The sequence below is a fragment of the Ovis aries genome, chromosome 1 (assembly GCF_016772045.2).
Source record: "Ovis aries strain OAR_USU_Benz2616 breed Rambouillet chromosome 1, ARS-UI_Ramb_v3.0, whole genome shotgun sequence".
Taxonomy (NCBI): domain Eukaryota; kingdom Metazoa; phylum Chordata; class Mammalia; order Artiodactyla; family Bovidae; genus Ovis; species Ovis aries.
This window is the reverse complement of record NC_056054.1, coordinates 172,514,395-172,534,670: the sequence shown is the minus strand read 5'-3', so window position 1 is coordinate 172,534,670 and position 20,276 is coordinate 172,514,395. Positions and strand designations below refer to the sequence as shown.

The 20,276-nt window shown below is 38.7% G+C and overlaps 1 long non-coding RNA gene across 1 annotated transcript in view; it reads left to right on the top strand.

Moving 5' to 3' along the window:
* The window catches only part of LOC132659955 (uncharacterized), a 165,905-nt gene extending 152,490 nt beyond the window's left edge, over positions 1–13,415 (top strand). Inside the window, exons 2-3 of the long non-coding RNA XR_009601048.1 lie at positions 6,090–6,232; positions 12,544–13,415. This is a non-coding gene — a long non-coding RNA (uncharacterized LOC132659955). The remainder of the gene's footprint in view (positions 1–6,089; positions 6,233–12,543) is intronic.
* The last annotated feature ends 6,861 nt before the right edge of the window (positions 13,416–20,276 follow it).

The window sequence follows — 20,276 nt, the reverse complement described above, 5'->3', positions numbered from 1 at the left end:
ACTCCAGTATGGTTGAGTGGTTAAGAGGGTAGACCCTGCTTTCAGTCCAGCCCTACATTCACTCTTCCACTTCTAGTAGGTTATTTTCCCAGCTGTGCCTCAGTTTCCTCAACTGAGAATAATGTTAGAACCTCACTTGAATGTAGAAAAATTAAGTGCAGAGTGCTTGGTTCAGAGTAGCTTACATACTATTTGGTGCTGTGTTGCTTGATAGAAATTACATATACTTGTTTAGGGTCTGTTCTGTTCCGTTTTGCTCTTCAAACCTATTACTGTGATTGGGGGTATATGAAATGTGTGTGCTTAAACATTTCAAGTTCTATTTTATGAATATGTATGACAAAAGGAATTCATCTTGACAGAGTACTTGTACATGTAGATTAGTACATAACTGTTGAGAAATTAATGAAAATTTGATTAAAAATGTTCCTGTTGCCTAGAAACAACATAGAGGCTTGAACACATCTCTACAAATTTTGCATTGAAGGACGGAGGTTTACGTGTGGACTTGTTTCTTCCAATTAAAAAAAACAATTAAATGTGTGGAAGGTCCCAAGACAAGTTTCTTTCTTCTTACCTTGACCGGTCCGCTACAGGGAGATTTTGGAATTATCTGGTAGTCAGGTCTGAGTATGATTCATGAAGAGGGACTGACCTGTGCAAGGAGACTGAAATGCTGGTTCACCTGCAGTTCCTCACTCTGGCTGCTGTTGCCACTCATGCAGTCACTGTGTGTCCAGCCCAGGTGTTATGTCTATGTCTCACATACTGCTGAAAGGCTACAGGAAGCCTTTAAAAAGCTGGTATTTGTTTTTCCAGGGGTTAGTGGCACCCTTCTTTGTCTAAGTAATGGATCTTACATTGTGTATTTTAAACTTATTGAGCATTATTAAATCCTATAATACATACCAACAATGTGATTAAAGCTAATGTCTGTTAGATCGTTTGTCAGATTAATTGGTTAGCCTCCCCAGGTGCAGATTTCCTCTTCTAAGCACTAAAAATAACATCATTACAGAATCTTCAAAAATGCAGTATGCAAACCAGTTGCCACATCCAAAAATGGAATTATTTATTCAAGTATTTCATTTGCAACTGAATGTTTGACAGTTGTGACAAATAGCAACATAAAAATATGAAGAAATGTTTTGGAAATAATTTTTCCTCCTTTGGCCTTTAATTTGCTGTCATACATTGATTCAAAGCCCTCAGTGAAATATACAGAATCCTCAAACATTCCTTTCATTTGTTTGTTTTCTGATCCCATGTTAGCTTTTCCTGACTTCTTACAGACACTGTATTCGATTTACATTTCTTCACATCAAATTTTTATTTTCCTAATTCTTGTGGGGAAAAGTGAACATGCAACATAGCATGCATAAGTTAACTAAAAGACCACTCAAATGTAAAAATATATACTTATATAAATATATAAACCCGAAGACTCATCACTTGTTTTTTTCTGCTTACTCAGCAAATCAGTCCCCATATTGATTATTTTCTTTTCATTCTCTCTCTACTGTCTTGGTCTGGGCCACATCATTCCCTGCCCACAGTATTGCAATAGCTTCTTAATAGGTTTCTCTATCTCTAGTTCATTCTCTCTCTTGGCTTTTCTATTTAGTATGGTCAGTATTCTCCACTCTCATCTTTGTCATTTTTTCCCCTTAAAAGCTGACAATGCCTATTATTTATTTGTCAAAGTGAAACTCACCAGCCTTTCTAACTTAAATTCAAATACTGAGCTCTGGCCAGCAGAGTGTGGGCAGAGGTGATGTTCCTATCTCCATGCCTGGACCACAAGACCTCCTACACCACTGGCTTCATGCCTTCTCTCTTCCATCATCTCCTGACACTGTCAGGGAAACAGTGGAGAACTTTGAAATGATAGAGAATGAAAGAACCAATAGGTTAAAAAGAGTAGAGTCTTTGAATAATTTCATGGTGCAAACCTCCTTGTCCCTAAATCCCACTCCTGTAAGCAAGAAAGAGAATTCCATTGTTTTTTTTTTTGGGGGGGGGAAGGGGGGCGGTATTTGTTGAAGCAGTTAGTCAGTTATCCTAATGTGTTTCAGTTTTGCAGTAACAGTATTATTGGTACAAGTCAAGATTAATTAATTTGCTGGGGGATTATTAATTGGATTTGGGACCTTTTGTGCAGTTTTTTCATTAGTTTCTTTCATATGGCTTTTGAATGTGATTGTCATTTTGTTTGACAAAAAGAATTATCTTGTGGGGTACTTGCATCTATTTTGTGCTGGGTACAAAGAGGAAGCAAAGAAAAGATTATTTCTTCAATATACTTCTATAAAGCTTATGGGTTATATTATAGTCTTACCTTGAGCCCATTTTCTACTACAGTTTTACACTCAGCATAGAACCTCAACAACATTATCACTCCTGTCAGAATCCCAAGTGATTAGAGTCATTTTCAGGTCTTATTTGAGACACTCAGAATTATTCTGTTGCCTGATTGTTCCTAGGGTTTGATGCTAATGGAAGAGCTTTTGTTTATTTTTCCTTATTGCTTCTAAAGAAAATTCTTTTACTGAATTCCCATGGTTGTACAAAATCAATGTAAGATTTATTTTGCAAGCACCCATTACTTTAGGCAGTCCTTTTCATAGCTTGAGCACTTTGATGGCAATACCTTGGTAAAGAAAGTACCTCCCATCATTCCTAAAAGTTGTTTCTGTTGGGTAACTAGGCCTACAAACAGAAGAAGGAAATCACATCTTGTGATGTGGTCCAGCACTGGAGTGTATCATTTGTGGCCAATTCTCATTCAACCATCCTTCTCTCTGCCATCTGAAAAAGTCTATCTCTTATCTGAGGACTAGAAAATGACATTTACTAGATCACCACTTAGGAATTCATATTTTGGATAAATACAGGATGTCAAGAGGGTCTTGACACTTATTTCAAAATCTTGTTTTTCTTCCTAATAGCATCAGTGTTCATTCTTCACATTTTCTGCTATAGGAAAACATATATGCAGGAGCTTTGTTTACTCCTAGGTTATTTAACATAGAATGCCGAATTAACAGGTGACTTTGGCCAACGCCTCTCTCAGATATGTGCAACAATCCCTGATAATATATTTTATAACCTTTCTGGGTGAGTAGGGATTGAGGCATGTCAGAAGGTCAAAAGAGGGGAGAAGAGGATAAAAAGAAACCTGGTATTTGGTTTCTAAGCCTGTCCCTGGAACCAGACTTGAAAGCTTTAGGGATCAGCAACCACAGAGACCACACTGCTAACCTTGTTTGTTTTTACTGTACATTGTGTTGTCATTTCCTATTTATGTTTGTCTTCCATGCATGAAGGGAAGGATCAATCATGTGTTACTTACCTTTGAATCTTGAAACAAACACATTCAATAAAAGTTTTGGTAACTAAGAGAGTGAATAAAGTGACCTCTACATTTGACTATCATTGTAGTATAACAGGATATTATAATCGAGCTATAGTCCTAATCACATATGAACCCTGATTTACCATTTAGGCTTTTTACAAGACAAAAGTAGTAAAGAAAGAAATTAGTAAGTAGTGAGAAAGAGGAATGAAGGTCAGGATCATGTAGATGAGGAGGAATGGGTAAAGGTTAATCATTAGAAAACAGAAGAGATTTATAGGTAAGAGGTGATAGGATTTATAGATGGGGATAGAGAAAGAGTTATGAAAGAGATGAACATGGTGGAATCAGCAGGTGAGCATCCAGGATCACAGTCAAGTAGTTCTCTGACTCACTGAATAGGGAGTTGTGAAGATGTAGTACAGTAAACCGCAGAGTTTCTTAGAGAGAAGCTGTTCCATAGATAAGAAAGTCTTTTTATTCCGTATTATTATTTTCCTTTCATGTTGGGAGGATGTACCAGTGACAGTTGGTCTCCTTTCAGCCAAATAGCTCCCATATGCTACATAATGCTGCTGCTGATTAAAATCCTGTGGAAGAGTCAGCCTGTGTCTGGAACAATAGCAGCCTGAATTCAATTTATCAGTCTTCTGGGGAAGCAGAGATAATCAAATTCCCCCCTTCAGCAACTTTGGGAACACACCATTTGACAAGATACAATGGATGTGAGTCACACACTTTCTGTTTGTACACCTGCTGTCTGTTAATCACAAGTTTCTGGCATTTTGTGAGTTTTTCTCTTCCCTATTCACATCTTATAGTCTTTGTCATTTAAAGGCAGGGGCACTTCCGTGAAAACTGTTACTGCAACATGTATGAAAATTCAGGGAGATCACTAGGGAGACAAAGTTGTGGGTGATATGAGGAAAGAACAATCTTTAGAGAAATTTGGGTTTCAATATGCTTTTCACCTTTTTAGTATGTAACCTGGAAAAGTAATTTAAGTCCTCTGAACTTTGATTCCCTTATCTGTAAAATGAAGATAATGATATATACAACAGAGGAGTGTTTTGTGGATTAAATTACATAATTTATGTTTGGCTATGCATTCTGGAAAAATCTAAGTGATGAAAACTACAAGGAACACTCAAACACTCCATTTAAAACCCTGTCTCAGAGACTTGTCCAAACTTTAATGTGGCTTCTAGAAGCCTAAGGCCTCGTCTCCCTGGGACAACCAGCCCTCTTTGGAGTTCTCATTTGGAAAAACTCAGGGATGTTAGAAGAATTTACTGTTCGCTCTGCTGCTGCTGCTAAGTCGCTTCAGTCGTGTCCGACTCTATGCGACCCCATAGATGGCAGCCCACCAGGCTCCCCCGTCCCTGGGATTCTCCAGGCAAGAACACTGGAGTGGGTTGCCATTTCCTTCTTCAATGCATGAAAGCGAAAAGTGAAAGTGAAGTCCCTCAGTCGTGTCTGACTCTTTAGCGACCCCATGGACTGCAGCCTACCAGGCTCCTCCGTCCATGGGATTTTCCAGGCAAGAGTACTGGAGTGGGGTGCCATCGCCTTCTCCGACTGTTTGCTCTAGCCAACACCAAATCTCTTTATAGAGGATTTACTAAGAAAGGCTTGCAATTGTGAATCCTGTCTCTGAACCTTTAAAATATAGATATATTTCCTATAACTTGGATGTATCTTTCTCAGGGACATGAAAACCATTCCTTTGAAATGTAATAAACAGTAAGTCCAGGGTTTCTGTCTCCTAGACTTGGAAGCATAGAATCCTAACTTTAATAATAGTCAGGTAGCAGAGTCAGCTGGCTGCACTAATCATGTTTGGTAATTTTGCATTCCTGCCCACTTCCCTTTTCTACACCCTCATTTTGCCTTTAAAGCCCCTAGTCACACAGCTCTTTCTCCTACTATCTATTAGTATTTACTGAATAAAATCCTTTTCTTCATGGCTTTGTTTTTCTTTGTTTACGAAGACTGTCTTTCAAACCTCTGCCCCTAGATCTTTTAATGGTATGTGTGTGTTTTCTCCAAAGGAGAGGATGAGGTTCAGTCTTGTCAGGAAAGGTCATGGGAAGAAATTGGGAAAATGTAAGAAGGTTGTTGTATGGTTCCTGACTGTCTCTGGGGAATAGGCCCGAGGGTTAATTTCTGCTCATAAATTTTTCAAAGGTCAGAAATACAACTTAAATAAGCTTTCACTGCTGCTGCTGCTGCTGCTGCTGCTAAGTCGCTTCAGTCGTGTCCGACTCTGTGTGACCCCATAGACGGCAGCCCACCAGGCTCCCCTGTCCCTGGGATTCTCCAGGCAAGAACACTGGAGTGGGTTGCCATTTCCTTCTCCAATGCATGAAAGTGAAAAGTGAAAGTGAAGTCGCTCAGTCGTGTCCGACTTTTAGTGAATCCATGAACTGCAGCCTACCAGGCTCCTCCTCCCATAGGATTTTTGAGGCAAGAGTACTGGAGTGGGAAATAAGCTTTCACATTTAGCTTAAACCAAAATGGAATTTAAGGATGCAGATTAATTAAAGGATGGAATGCAGATATTTAAAGAATGCTTCAGCCACCTGAAATGTGGCTAATAGCAACTGAGGAAATGAATGTCTTAACTTAATTTTAATGAATTCAATATAAAAAGCCACACATGGCTGATGGTTACTCTGTTACAGAGCACAACTCTAAATCATGCTATGTTGTCTCTCCTTGGCTTTATTTTTAGACTGTCTCCATGTGGTGTCAATGGCTCCTGGAAGCTGCAGAATTAGATCTTTCTCAAATAATATAATCTCACAGAAAGAGAGAAAACCATCTCTTCATTGGCCCTGTCTACTCTTGAAAAGGACTCAAGCTGGCCTCGATGAGGTAAGTCCTGAAGTACATGAGGTTGGACACTGATGGTCTACACTGAGTCACATCCTGTTTTGGGCCATTTAGTTCATTGCCTTTCAGAATTGCTTTGAGTTTTGGAGCAATAATTATCAAATAGTGGTTAAAGCAGACGTTGACAAACTTTTTGAGAAGGGTAAAGTAATAATACCTTGTAGCCTTGATGAGAGCGTGCTGCACAGGGTGAAGGAGTGGTACATTTCTTCTTTATCACAGAGAGGATTTTGCACCTTAAAGTCCTAGTCAAGCAGAAGCGGAAACCATACATTTAAAAAGCAGTGTCCTCAAAACAGTAGCAGCAGCATCCACGACACATTTAAGAAATCTTATGTATCAGTTCAGTTCAGTTCAGTTGCTCAGTCGTGTCTGACTCTTTGCGACCCCATGAATCGCAGCACGCCAGGCCTCCCTGTCCATCACCAACTCCCAGAGTTCACTCAGACTCACGCTATCGAGTCAGTGATGCCATCCAGCCATCTCATCCTCTGTCATCCCCTTCTCCTCCTGCCCCCAAATCCCTCCCAGCCTCAAAGTCTTTTCCAATGAGTCAACTCTTTGCATGAGGTGGCCAAAGTACTGGAGTTTCAGCTTTAGCATCATTCCTTCCAAAGAAATCCCAGGGTTGATCTCCTTTAGAATGGACTGGTTGGATCTCCATGCAGTCCAAGGGACTCTCAAGAGTCTTCTCCAACACCACAGTTCAAAAGCATCAATTCTTTGGCGCTCAGCTTTCTTTATAGTCCAACTCTCACATCCATACATGACTACTGGAAAAACCATAGCTTTGACTAGATGGACCTTTGTTGGCAAAGTAATGTCGCTGCTTTTCAATATGCTGTCTAGGTTGGTCATAACTTTCCTTCCAAGGAGTAAATGTCTTTTAATTTCATGGCAGCAGTCACCATCTGCAGTGATTTTTGAGCCCCCCCAAATAAACTCTGTCACTGTTTCCACTGTTTCCCCATCTATTTGCCATGAAGTGATGGGACCACATGCCATGATCTTTGTTTTCTGAATGTTGAGCTTTAAGCCAACTTTTTCACTTTCCACTTTTACTTTCATCAAGAGGCTTTTTAGTTCCTCTTCACTTTCTGCCGTAAGGGTGGTGTCATCTGCATATCTGAGGTTATTGATATTTCTCCCGGCAATCTTGATTCCAGCTTGTACTTCTTCCAGCCCAGTGTTTCTCATGCATAGAAGTTAAATAAGCAGGGTGACAATATACAGCCTTGACACACTCTGTATAGAGAACAATAAAAAGGTAGGAGAGTAAGGACAGTAAGAGCATGGCTGGTGTCCCATGGCTCCATAATGGGCATTTTGGCAAACACTCTTTTGGAACTCTGAGAATACTAAAGATGATCTGATAGGGAGTTGGAATACCTGCAAGTAAAGGTGGAAGTTAAATATAGGAAATAAGGCTTTACTATTAATGTTATAATAGCTGTGCCCAAGGACTGGTAAAGCTGAGGTATTCATATTTAAGCACTCAGAACTATTAGATGCTCAGATTTTACCTGCCATTACCAGTGTATGTGCCCCCCAACACAGCCCACATTCATTCCTCCTTGAGCAAGTACATAGTTTTTCTGTGCTTTATTGATACTGGTGGTATGAAGAGTGATGCTAGAGTTCAGGATTTAGCATATCTGATAGAACTGTGAAGGTTCATTTTCTGAAACCCAAAGTATTAGAAAAATCTGCTATTGAGAATGTTGGAAGCAAATTTATAGATAAGGACTGACATTCAGCATTGAACAACATATAGCCATATCATTTGTTAAATTATTAATTATAAAATGATTTTGGATCAGATTTATATAGCAACTTGCCTTAAGTTTTTTCCCTATCCCTATTGCTTTGGCCATTTCAGCGTCTTGCCACAATTGAAGGGTTGATTACATAGACAGTGGTCTCCAGGACCAGGACACTCTAAAACCAAGTTATGTTCAGATTGCTCAGTGTTGTTGCCAGTCATTTTTTTCCTAAAATCTCAATTGCTATGCACCACCTTTGGCCTCCCAGGAAAACCCGACTATTACCTGTTCATGTTCTACCAGCATTTTGCTTATGTCTATTCATTTATCTGTGTTAATGATTTGTGGGTTTTTTCTCTTTTTAAAACATTTTTGTTTTTGTTTGTTAATTTTTAGTTGCACTGGGTCTTTGTTGCTGTGCGTCGGCTTCCTCTAGCTGGGGAGCACAGGGGCTGCTCTGTAGTTGTGGGGCGTAGGCTTCTCACTGTGGTGGCTTCCCGTAATACAGAGCACAGGCTCCAGTTGCGGGCCCCAGTAGCTGCAGCACTGAAGTGCTGTGGCTCACAAGCTGCAGAGTGCGGGCTGGTAGTTATGGTGCATAGGCTTAGTTGTTCCACAGCATGTAGAAGGGAACCAAACCCATGTTCCCTGAATTAACAGGCTGCTTCTTATCCACTATAACATGAGAGAAGTCCTCTGATTTGTTGATTACATAGCTTTTGCATCCTCTTGTGATCAAACAGGAACAGAAATTTTGATATGTTGCCTTGTTTTATGGAAGCTATGAAGCCTTTGCTTTATATCAGATGAATGGAATGAGAGAAAGGTGTTGAAATTTGATTTTGTAATGATGTAACCTACAGTGAGACTATGAAATATATGTTGCAAGTATGTCAGGAAACCAAGTCTTTTCTGAAGAGAATTTGCCATTGGTAGCTATAATTTCAGTTCAGTTCAGTCTCTCAGTCGTGTCAGACTTTTTGCAATGCCATGTATCACAGCACACCAGGCCTCCCTGTTCATCACCATCTCCCGGAGTTCACTCAGACTCACGCCCATCGAGTCAGTGATGCCATCCAGCCATCTTATCCTCTGTTGTTCCCTTCTCCTCCTGCCCCAATCCCTCCCAGCATCAGAGTCTTTTCCAATGAGTCAACTCTTCACATGAGGTGGCCAAAGTACTGGAGTTTCAGCTTCAGCATCATTCCTTCCAAAGAAATCCCAGGGCTGATCTCCTTCAGAATGGACTGGTTGGATCTCCTTGCAGTCCAAGGGACTCTCAAGAGTCTTCTCCAACACCGCAGTTCAAAAGCATCAATTCTTTGGTGCTCAGCTTTCTTTATAGTCCAACTCTCACATCTATACATGACCACAGGAAAAACCATAGCCTTGACTAGATGGACCTTTGTTGGCAAAGTAGTGTCTCTGCTTTTGAATATACTATCTAGGTTGGTCATAACTTTTCTTCCAAGGAGTAAGCGTCTTTTAATTTCATGGCTGCAATCACCATCTGAAGTGATTTTGGAGCCCAAAAATATAAAGTCTGACACTGTTTCCACTGTTTCCCTATCTATTTCCCATGAAGTGATGGGACCACATGCCATGATCTTCATTTTCTGAATGTTGAGCTTTAAGCCAACTTTTTCACTCCCCTCTTTCAATTTCATCAAGAGGCTTTTGAGTTCCTCTTCACTTTCTGCCATAAGGGTGGTGTCATCTGCATATCTGAGGTTACTGATATTTCTCCCGGCAATCCTGATTCCAGCTTGTGCTTCATCCAGGCCAGCGTTTCTCATCATGTACTCTGCATATAAGTTAAATAAGCAGGGTGACAATATACAGCCTTGACGTACTCCTTTTCCTATTTGGAACCAGTCTGTTATTCCATGTCCAGTTCTAACTGTTGCTTCCTGACCTGCATACAGATTTCTCAAGAGGCAGGTCAGGTGGTCTGTATTCCCATCTCTTTCAGAATTTTCCACAGTTGATTATGATCCACACAGTCAAAGGCTTTGGCATAGTCAATAAAACAGAAATAGATGTTTTTCTGGAACTCTCTTGCTTTTTCCATGATCCAGCGGATGTTGGCAATTTGATCTCTGGTTCCTCTGCCTTTTCTAAAACCAGCTTGAACATCAGAGAGTTCACGGTTCATGTATTGCTGAAGCCTGGCTTGGAGAATTTTGAGCATTACTTTACTAGCATGTGAGATGAGTGCAATTGTGCGGTAGTTTGAGCATTCTTTTGCATTTCCTTTCTTTGGAATTGGAATGAAAACTGACCTTTTCCAGTCCTGTAGCCACTGCTGAGTTTTCCAAATTTGCTGGCATATTGAGTGCAGCACTTTCACAGCATCATCTTTCAGGATTTGAAAGAGCTCAACTGGAATTCCATCACTTCCACTAGCTTTGTTCGTAGTGATGCTTTCTAAGGCCCACTTGACTTCACTTTCCACGATGTCTGGCTCTAGATTAGTGATCACATCATCATGATTATCTGGGTCGTGAAGATCTTTTTTGTACAATTCTTCCATGTATTCTTGCCACCTCTTCTTAATATCTTCTACTTTTGTTAGGTCCATACCATTTCTTCCTTTATCGAGCCCATCCTTGCATGAAATGTTCCCTTGGTATCTCTAATTTTCTTGAAGAGATCTCTAGTCTTTCCCATTCTGTTGTTTTCCTCTATTTCTTTGCAATGATCGCTGAGGAAGGCTTTCTTATCTCTTCTTGCTATTCTTTGGAACTCTGCATTCAGATGCTTGCATCTTTCCTTTTCTCCTTTGCTTTTTGCCTCTCTTCTTTTCACAGCTATTTGTAAGGCCTCCCCAGACAGCCATTTTGCTTTGTTGCATTTGTTTTCCATGGGGATGGTCTTGATCCCTGTCTCCTGTACAATGTCACGAACCTCATTCCATAGTTCATCAGGCACTCTATCTATCAGATCTAGGCCCTTAAATCTATTTCTCACTTCCACTGTATAATCATAAGGGATTTGATTTAGGTCATACCTGAATGATCTAGTGGTTTTCCCTACTTTATTCAATTTAAGTCTGAATTTGGTAATAAGGAGTTCATGATCTGAGCCACAGTCAGCTCCTGGCCTTGTTTTTGTTGACTGTATAGAGCTTCTCCATCTTTGGCTGCAAAGAATATAATCAATCTGATTTCGGTGTTGACCATCTGGTGATGTCCATGTGTAGCGTCTTCTCTTGTGTTGTTGGAAGAGGGTGTTTGCTACGACCAGTGCATTTTCTTGGCAAAACTCTATTAGTCTTTGCCCTGCTTCATTCCACATTCCAAGGCCAAATTTGCCTGTTACTTCAGGTGTTTCTTGACTTCTACTTTTGCATTCCAGTCCCCTATAATGAAAAGGACATCTTTTTTGGGTGTTAGTTTTAAAAGGTCTTGTAGGTCTTCATAAAACCGTTCAACTTCAGCTTCTTCAGCATTACTGGTTGGGGCATAGACTTGGATAACTGATATTGAATTGTTTGCCTTGGAGACGAACAGAGATCATTCTGTCGTTTTTGAGACTGCATCCAAGTACTGCATTTCAGACTCCTTTGTTGACCATGATGGCTACTCCATTTCTCCTGAGGGATTCCTGCCCACAGTAGTAGATATAGTGGTCATCTGAGTTAAATTCACCCATTCCAGTCCATTTTAGTTTGCTGATTCCTAGAATGTTGACGTTCACCCTTGCCATCTCTTGTTTGACCACTTCCAATTTGCCTTGATTCATGGACCTGACATTCCAGGTACCTATGCAATATTGCTCTTTACAGTATCAGACCTTGCTTCTATCACCAGTCCCATCCACAGCTGGGTATTGTTTTTTCTTTGGCTTCATCCCTTCATTCTTTCTGGAGTTATTTCTCCACTGATCTCCAGTAGCATATTGGGCACCTAATGACCTGGGGCGGAGAAGGCAATGACACCCCACTCCAGTACTCTTGCCTGGAAAATCCCATGGATGGAGGAGCCTGGTAGGCTGCAGTCCACGGGGTCGCTAAGAGTCAGACGCGACTGAGCAACTTCACTTTCACTTTTCTCTTTCATGCATTGGAGAAGGAAATGGCAACCCACTCCAGTGTTCTTGTCTGGAGAATCCCAGGGATGGGGGAGCCTGGTGGGCTGCCGTCTATGGGGTCGCACAGAGTCAGACACAACTGAAGCGACTTAGCAGCAGCAGCAATGACCTGGGGAGTTCCTCTTTTGGTATCCTATCATTTTGCCTTTTCATACTGTTCATGGGGTTCTCAAGGCAAGAATACTGAAATGGCTTGCCATTCCCTTCTTCAGTGGACTAGGCTCTGTCAGACCTCTCCACCATGACCCGCCTGTCTTGGGTTGCCCCGAGGCACAGCTTGGTTTCATTGAGTTAGACAAGGCTGTGGTCGTAGTGTGATTAGATTGACTAGTTTTCTGTGAGTATGGTTTCAGTGTGTCTGCCTTCTGATGCCCTCTTGCAATACCTACCATCTTACTTGGGTTTCTCTTAACTTGGCCAATGGGTATCTCTTCACAGTTGCTCCAGCAAAGCACAGCTGCTGCTCCTTACCTTGGACGAAGGGTATCTCCTTACTGCCGCCGTTCCTGACCTTCAACGTGGGATACCTCCTCTAGGCCCTCCTGCGCCTGCGCAGCCGCTGCTATAAGTTAGTCATGATTTAAAACTTATGGATGTATAGGGCTTCCTTGATAGGTCAGTTGGTAAAGAATCCTCCTGAAGTGCAGGAGACCCTGGTTCCATTCCTGGGTCCAGAAGGTCTGCTGGAGAAGGGATAGGCTACCCATTGCAGTTTTCTTGAGCTTCCCTGGTGGCTCAGCTGGTAAAGAATCTGCCTGCAATGAGGGAAACCTGAGTTTGATCCTGAGTTGGGAAGATACCCTGGAGAATGGAAAGGCTACCCACCCCAGTTATTCTGGCCTAGAGAATTCTCTAGACTGTATAGTCCATGGGGTCAAAAGGAGTCAGATACACTGAGTGACTTTCACTTTAAGAATCTGCCTGCAATGCAGGAGACCTGGGTTCATTACCCAGCTCAGGAAGCTCCCCTGGAGAAGGAAATGGCAACCCACTCTGGTATTCTTGCCTGGAAAATTCCATTGACAGAGGAGTCTGGTCAGGCTACAGTCCATGGGGTTGCAAGAGTCGGACATGACTTAGTAACTAAACCACCACCACCATAGTGGGTACAAGCGACTGGGACAAAAGCTGTAATCAATAGCCTCAATCATTTGCAATATAATCACGTCAAGTCTTTGCCTACAGGTGGACATGTGGATCACAGGTAGAGAAATTTGTGTTAGAGCGGCCTAGGATACTCATCTTCTCTGTCAAGAACTTATATGTCACTTGTTTAAGCTTTCCTTCAGGAAATAAATGTTCTCCTTCTTTACCACAAAACCAATTTATGTCTGTGGTTTTATTTTTATGATATATAGACCAGTGTCTCACCAAATACACACACACATACACAAATGCCATTAGAGTTATTGGCATATATAGGTCGGTTTAGCTAAGTCATGCTAAAATTATCTATGGAGATTTCTGTGGAGGCTCAGCAATTGAAAAGTTTGGAAAAATTTGTGGCCTTAATTCAAGGCAGATTGAATCAATAATTCTGAAGGAAAAACTATAGCTATTAATAAACCTAAAACCTTGAGAGAAACAGAATTTTTCAACTTTAGGCCACAAAGAATAAGAATATATTGTTTGGCTGTATTTTTATGGTTTAAATTTTAGAGAGCTTCTGCAGTGTAAGTTAAATTTCAGCTCTTATTGGGTGATAAACTCATCATGCTAGAGATGAAGCAGTTCAAATAGGTTTTTGACTTCTTTAAGCTATTGTCCCATTTGGCTCAGATATGGAACAAAACCTAGAAAAATGACTCTTGGTTCCTCTGCCTCATTACCCTAAAACTGTGAAGAAAATTTTAATTTTGTAAATTCCATATGTGAATATCACAGAGGTCAAGTCTAACTCAAAATCACGTCATAGGACAATAATACATAAGCGAGCATGAGGTTACTCATGAGATTAGTAAAATTTCTTTATTTAGATTTGTTTACTGAGGAAATTTTGGCATCTGTTATGACTTCTGAAAGTCCAACCTCAGCATTTGAGAGCATTTAGTGTTTAGCCAAGCAGCAGAGCAGCAAACTCATTTTGAGTAAGATATTTAAAGAAGGGAGAAATGTCATATGTCATCAGCTGGCATAATTTAACTTGCAAATCAAATGTTGGCAAGAGATAGTTGGCAGCAGATGGCTGAACTCTTCTGTGTTTCAAACCCTGAACCTATCCTTTCCCATTTCTGTGTTAGAAATCTAATTAAAAGCCTTTTTATCACCATCAGATTAATTATAAACATGCCTTTTTATCTGGTAGGAAATTGACCTGGGCTTATCAAATTTCCCCCAAATCCTCTATTTTCCAAGATTTTCAAGAAAAAATTTTTCTAAGCCAACTTATTCCGACTGCACCTAATATTTATAGGGTAAATCCCACTAGCTACTATTTAGACAAAATATGAAACACAATTGAATGAGTCACTTACTTACTATTTAGGACATAAACTGGTATTAACTTAAGAGTACTTGCTAATTTATTATTATTTTTTTTACTTATAGTTAAATTGATGAAATTCATCTAAAGACAACTTTTTTCCAGATAAATAATTTTCCATGGCAAATAGAATCTTATAAAGCTTAATTTTAAAGTATTTTATCATATGGTGATACAGTTAGTATCAGGGGAAAAGGACATGTGTCTCACTAACTTGTCTGTCTCTCCATGAGTTTATGATGTGAGAACTGACACTTCTGTGCCATCTGTTTACATATGTCCATAATAGAAGCCATACATACCAGCAGACTGACGTATTTTGATAGAGCCCCCAGGTATGAGCTCAACATTTCAATTAATGTTAGGTTATTTCCCACAAATAAATTTGTCATTATTAGACTATTTCTTATAGTAATACATTAATTTCAAGAAAAGCTAATGCTATAAAAAGTGGCAGGAATTAGTATATTTCCTCAATATACCAAGGAACTTTGTATTTTTGTGGTTAAAAAAGAGAAGTGATCATCTGGCTTTTGCTTAGGATGCAGAAAGATGGAAACTCCATCACTCCTACCCTTACAATAAAAAAAAAAAAGAGATTATCTTTGCACACTTGTCCTTGAATTTATCAGAGAGCTGAGGTTGTAGAGTAATCAACTATCCAAAATCTGAAGAAAGCTATTTTCCTGGAAGGAGAAACAAGATATGAGCAATTTTCCCCCCTGGGGTAAATGTTGAACCCCATACAAACTATTCATGAGAATTCAAATAAAATTTCTGACAAATTACTTAAGACTGACTTTGGACTAGCATGAGTTTATAGAATACCTGGAGGTTGTAGTTGCAAGGAGAAATTGCACATATGTGTATGATCTTCATAGCCCTCACCACGCACTTATAAGAGAGACCAGGGGCTGGGTGGGAGGCCTGAGAAGGCCTCTGTATTGGTGAAAGTATAGGAGAGGCGAACAACTGCTCTTGTGGGAAAGATGTAAAGCCTGACCTAGAATCTTCTCTCTTATCTTCTATATGGCGTAAAAGCTTAAGTTGCTATGGGAAGGGCACAAACACTGTCACCGTCCAGCCAGAAGTGAATATTCATTGCAGTTAGGTGAAGGAAAAAATGAAATAGCCTCTGCCACTGGCGGAGAAACAGGAAAACACCCTGAGTCTAGACCACTTAGAGCTGTACATTTGGGGAAGGAGTATGACTACAGAAAAGATCAAGGAATCACAGTGCCTTTCTCAGAGTGAAGTTAAATCAGAATAGAGAATGACTCCTTGATCCCCTTTGTCCATCCTTCTTTACCAGTTATCAGCTTTAAGATACCAGCAGAAGGGTAAAGGGAAAAGAGAGATCATTTCCAAGCATAAAGGAAAAATCTTAAATTGAGAGGTGAGTAGATCTTGAGGAAAAAAATCTGAAAAAGTCTTCCTCATTCTAAATATTATACAACTTAAAACCAGAAAACCTGAAGCTTGTGGTGCCCCAATGGTAACCATAGATACCAAAATAATAACAAATAGACTCAGCTCAGTTCTTGACTAACCTGATGCAAAGTCTCATAATCTGAAGAGAAAAGGCACACATAGTTCCAGGTATAAACATTATTTACAGTCATCTCTACATGAGATATTCAACTTTCAGCTAAAATGCAGGGTAAACAAAGAAGCAGGGGGAAAAAGCCAACTATATGCTATGAAGAGATAACGCAATCAACGTAACCAGATCAAATGACTCATTTTTTTGGATTTAAAATTACTCTGAATAACGTGACTAAGATTTTGGAGTAAAAAGTGGACAATGTGCATGAATAAATATGAAATTTCAGATGAGAGATGAAAACTATGATAACCAAATAGAAATGAAATAAGTTAAAGACATGATTATAGAAGGGAGGAATGCCTCTGATGAATTCATCAGTATAGTCAATACAGTAAAAACAAAACAAAACAACAACAAAACCAGTAAATTTGGAGATAGGTTAAAGGACATTTTCCAAATTGACAAGCATGAAACAAGCAAACAAAAAAGCATAATTCTTCTAAGACCTAAGGTACAATAGTAAATGGTATAAGATAAATGTAATTGGAATCATAGAAACAGAAGGAAGACAGCAGAAGAAAATTTTAAATAGATATAATGACCAAGAATTTTTCTGAGTCAGTAAATTATAAAATATACAAATTTATGAAACTGAGAGAATGCTAAACAATAAATACTTCCAAACACACCAAGAAATATAACTATTCAAACTAAGACAAAGAGAAAAAATAATGTCAGCCCAGATTTCATACTCAAAGAAAATATTTTATAGAATTGAAGGAAAAAGAAAGACTCTTGCAAGAAAAGCAAGAACTGAGAGAATGTCTTACCAGCAGGCCTATTATTTATTTCTTAAAGGACATTCTTCAAAAATAAGGACTAAAATACTTATCACTAAGATGTCTTAACAACATAATAGCATTAACTAGGATCTATACAAAGAAGAGTGCTGGGAATGGCATTCATGAAGAGAAATATAAAGTTCATTTTTCTTATTTTGAATTTCTATAAAGAATAACTATGAAAGGCAAGCATTGTATCAAAGTATTGCATATTATGGTATGTATAATCTGCATGACAACAATAGCACAAAAGACAGGAAAGGAGCTTAAGTTCTATTGTTATACGTTCCTTATAGTGAATGATTAATTAAACGTGGATATTGTAAGCTCTAGGGCAGTCATTGGGATGTGAAAAACTTTTAAATAATAACACCAAATTGAAGATAAGTTAGTAGGTTTAAAACCAATCATTTAAATAATTACATTAAATTTAAGCTATGAAAACATACCAAATAAAAATTAGAGAAATTTTCAGATTGGATAAAAGTAATACCCAATTATATCCCAAGAAGATTTACTTTAAATATAATGAAATAGATTAAAATAAAAATAGAAAAATGTGTGTGTATTAGTCACTCAGTCATGTCTGACTCTTTGTGACCCCATGAATTATAGCCCACCAGTCTCCTCTGTCCATGGAATTCTCTAGGCAAGAATACTGGAGTGGATTGCGTTTCCCCTGGGTTTCTCCAGGGGATCTTCCTGACCAAGGGATATGAAAATATAAAAATAATATAATGTAAACCCCTAACCAAAAGACAGCTAGAGTGTCTATATTAATATCAGACAAAGTAGACTTCAGAATAAGAAATATTATTGGGGAGAGTATTCATTTGTAGCTGTTGTTCAGTCAATAAGTCGTGTCCGACTCTTTGTGACCCCGTGAACTGTAGCATGCCAGGCTTCCCTGTCCTTTGCTATCTCCCAGACTTTGCTCAAATTCATGTCCATTGAGTCAGTGATGCAATCTAACCATCTTATCCTCTACCACCCTCTTCTCCTTTTGCCTTCAATCTTTCCCAGCATAGCAAGGATAATTCAATGAAAGGATTGTAATCTTAAATACCTGTGCATCTAACAATAGAGTTGAAAGTATATGGAATAAAACTGATAGAACTGCTAAGAAAAATAAATCCACTAGCAGAGTTAGAGACTTGGTAAAGAAATAGATTGTTTCTTTATATAAAATTGGTAAATATATAAAGTTGGTAAAGAAACAGATTTTAACATTATTTACTTAATGAATCTGTTAGATACACACAAAACACTTCAAATCACAGTAGTATAATACACATTTTTTCTCAAGAGCATATAGGACTTTCACCAAGATAGATATTATTCAATAGACCAATAAAAAATCAAAATCACTTTAGGTATGTTTTCAATTCAAATGGATTTAAACTAGAAACCATTAGCAGAAAGATATCTTAAACATTTCCAAATATTTGAAAATAAACACTTCTAAGTAGCCCATGGTTCAAAGAGAATATCACAGGGGAAATTCAAACATATTTTGAATCAAGTGAAAATAAAACTCAACATGTCAAAATTTGTGGGATGTAGCTGAAAAACAGTTTATAGTTAAATTTATAACTTTTAATGCTTTTCATTTGAAATGCAAAATTTGAAGTCAACAATTTAAGATTCTACTTTAAGAGACTAGAAATAAAGGAGGAAATTAAACTCAAAGCAAATATCAAGGAGGAAATAATAACAGCAAGAATGAGTAGAATTAAAAACAGAAATGTATGAGAGAAAATAACTGTAAGCAAAAGTCAGTCTCTTAAAACTGCCAAAAGAATTGGTGAACCTTTAGTCAGGTTAACAAAGTAAGAGGGGAGAAGACAGTAAACTGTAAATATTGGCATGAAAAGGGGTATATGGTACATCACCACAGACCTTTATATACATTAAAAGAATAAGCCAGAGACTACTTAAATAATTCATTCCACATGAGTTCAACAACTTATATAAAATGGACAAATTTCTTGAATAATAAAAATTTCCAATTATCACTCAAGAAAAATAAACAATTTGAATAGGTCTATAGATCTCTGTGGATTCATGTCTATGTATAGAATACATCTACATCTTTTAAACAGCCTGCCCTTTGCTTCAGAGACAGATACTGTCTCTTTCCTCCATGGCTATTCATTATAAAAATATTCTTGAAAGATAGGATGAAACAGACAGTGGATCCCTCTACTTAGAAGATACGAATGAATACAAGAAAACCATGAAGAATTGTCTCCTAAAAGGACTGAGAAGACTTAGGAATGGTTGTAGACTCTGGCTCTCTTTTTACCTTATATGTAGCTCTCTAGAAATTCCAATGAGAGCCTGGGAATTTTCTAGGTCTCTTGTTTTTTTGGCTGGTTTTGACAACAATTTCTGTCTCTTTAGCAGTGGAAGATTACAGAAAAATGAATTCTGCATTTCAACTGTTTTGTATCTAGCTTAATTTCTTGCTTCATGTTGCGTCATTAAGTGTATCAAAGTGAAACCTGCAGCATGCGGCTCAATTTTCTGGATCTCCTTTCTCTCCAGGATCTGGGATCCTTAACTCCTAGATACATTGACAGCCATGTTTTTGGTGTCTGTTATACCATGAGATTTTTCAAAGCTCTGTTGACTTCTCTGCCTCTTAACAGAAGTCATGAAACTTCTGGATCAGAGTCAAGGACAGATTCTTTTAATAACAGCAATGAGCACTGTGTCATAGCACAGTTTTCCAGACTTAGTTCTCTAGCCCCTGTCACTCAGAGGTGGACTCAAAGAAGGCCAGTTGACACCTGCACACACAAATGGGTGTGTAGTCCCCTGACTTAATTCTTGGCATTTAGTCTCACTCCAAGAATTGCCTGAGAGAAGAAATGACCAACAGGATATCTGCACACCTCTCTGTGGTTCCAATGTCTGTGATTTTGGCTCCTCAAGCTTCTAATGCCTTAAATCAAAAGCTTCTTTATTTTTTTTATTATTTGGGTCTACTTTTCCCTAGAAGACTGTTAGTTTCTGCAAGTAATTCCACCTGAGCTGCTTGCAAGACTTCTTCAATGTCGTCACACTTTGAATTCTGTTACATATTAGTTTCTTGTTTATTTTCCATCCTCTTTAGGAATATAAGCTCTGTGAAATTCTTCAATGAATCCCCGGTGCCTTGAAGAGGACGTGGCAGCTGGTAAGCATTCAATAATATTAAATAAGTAGACAGCTGGACTCACTAAGGTGAAAAATAATAAAATCATAATTAAAAAATTTCTAGCTGATGTTAGTATGTTAGTAGACTAACATACCTAGT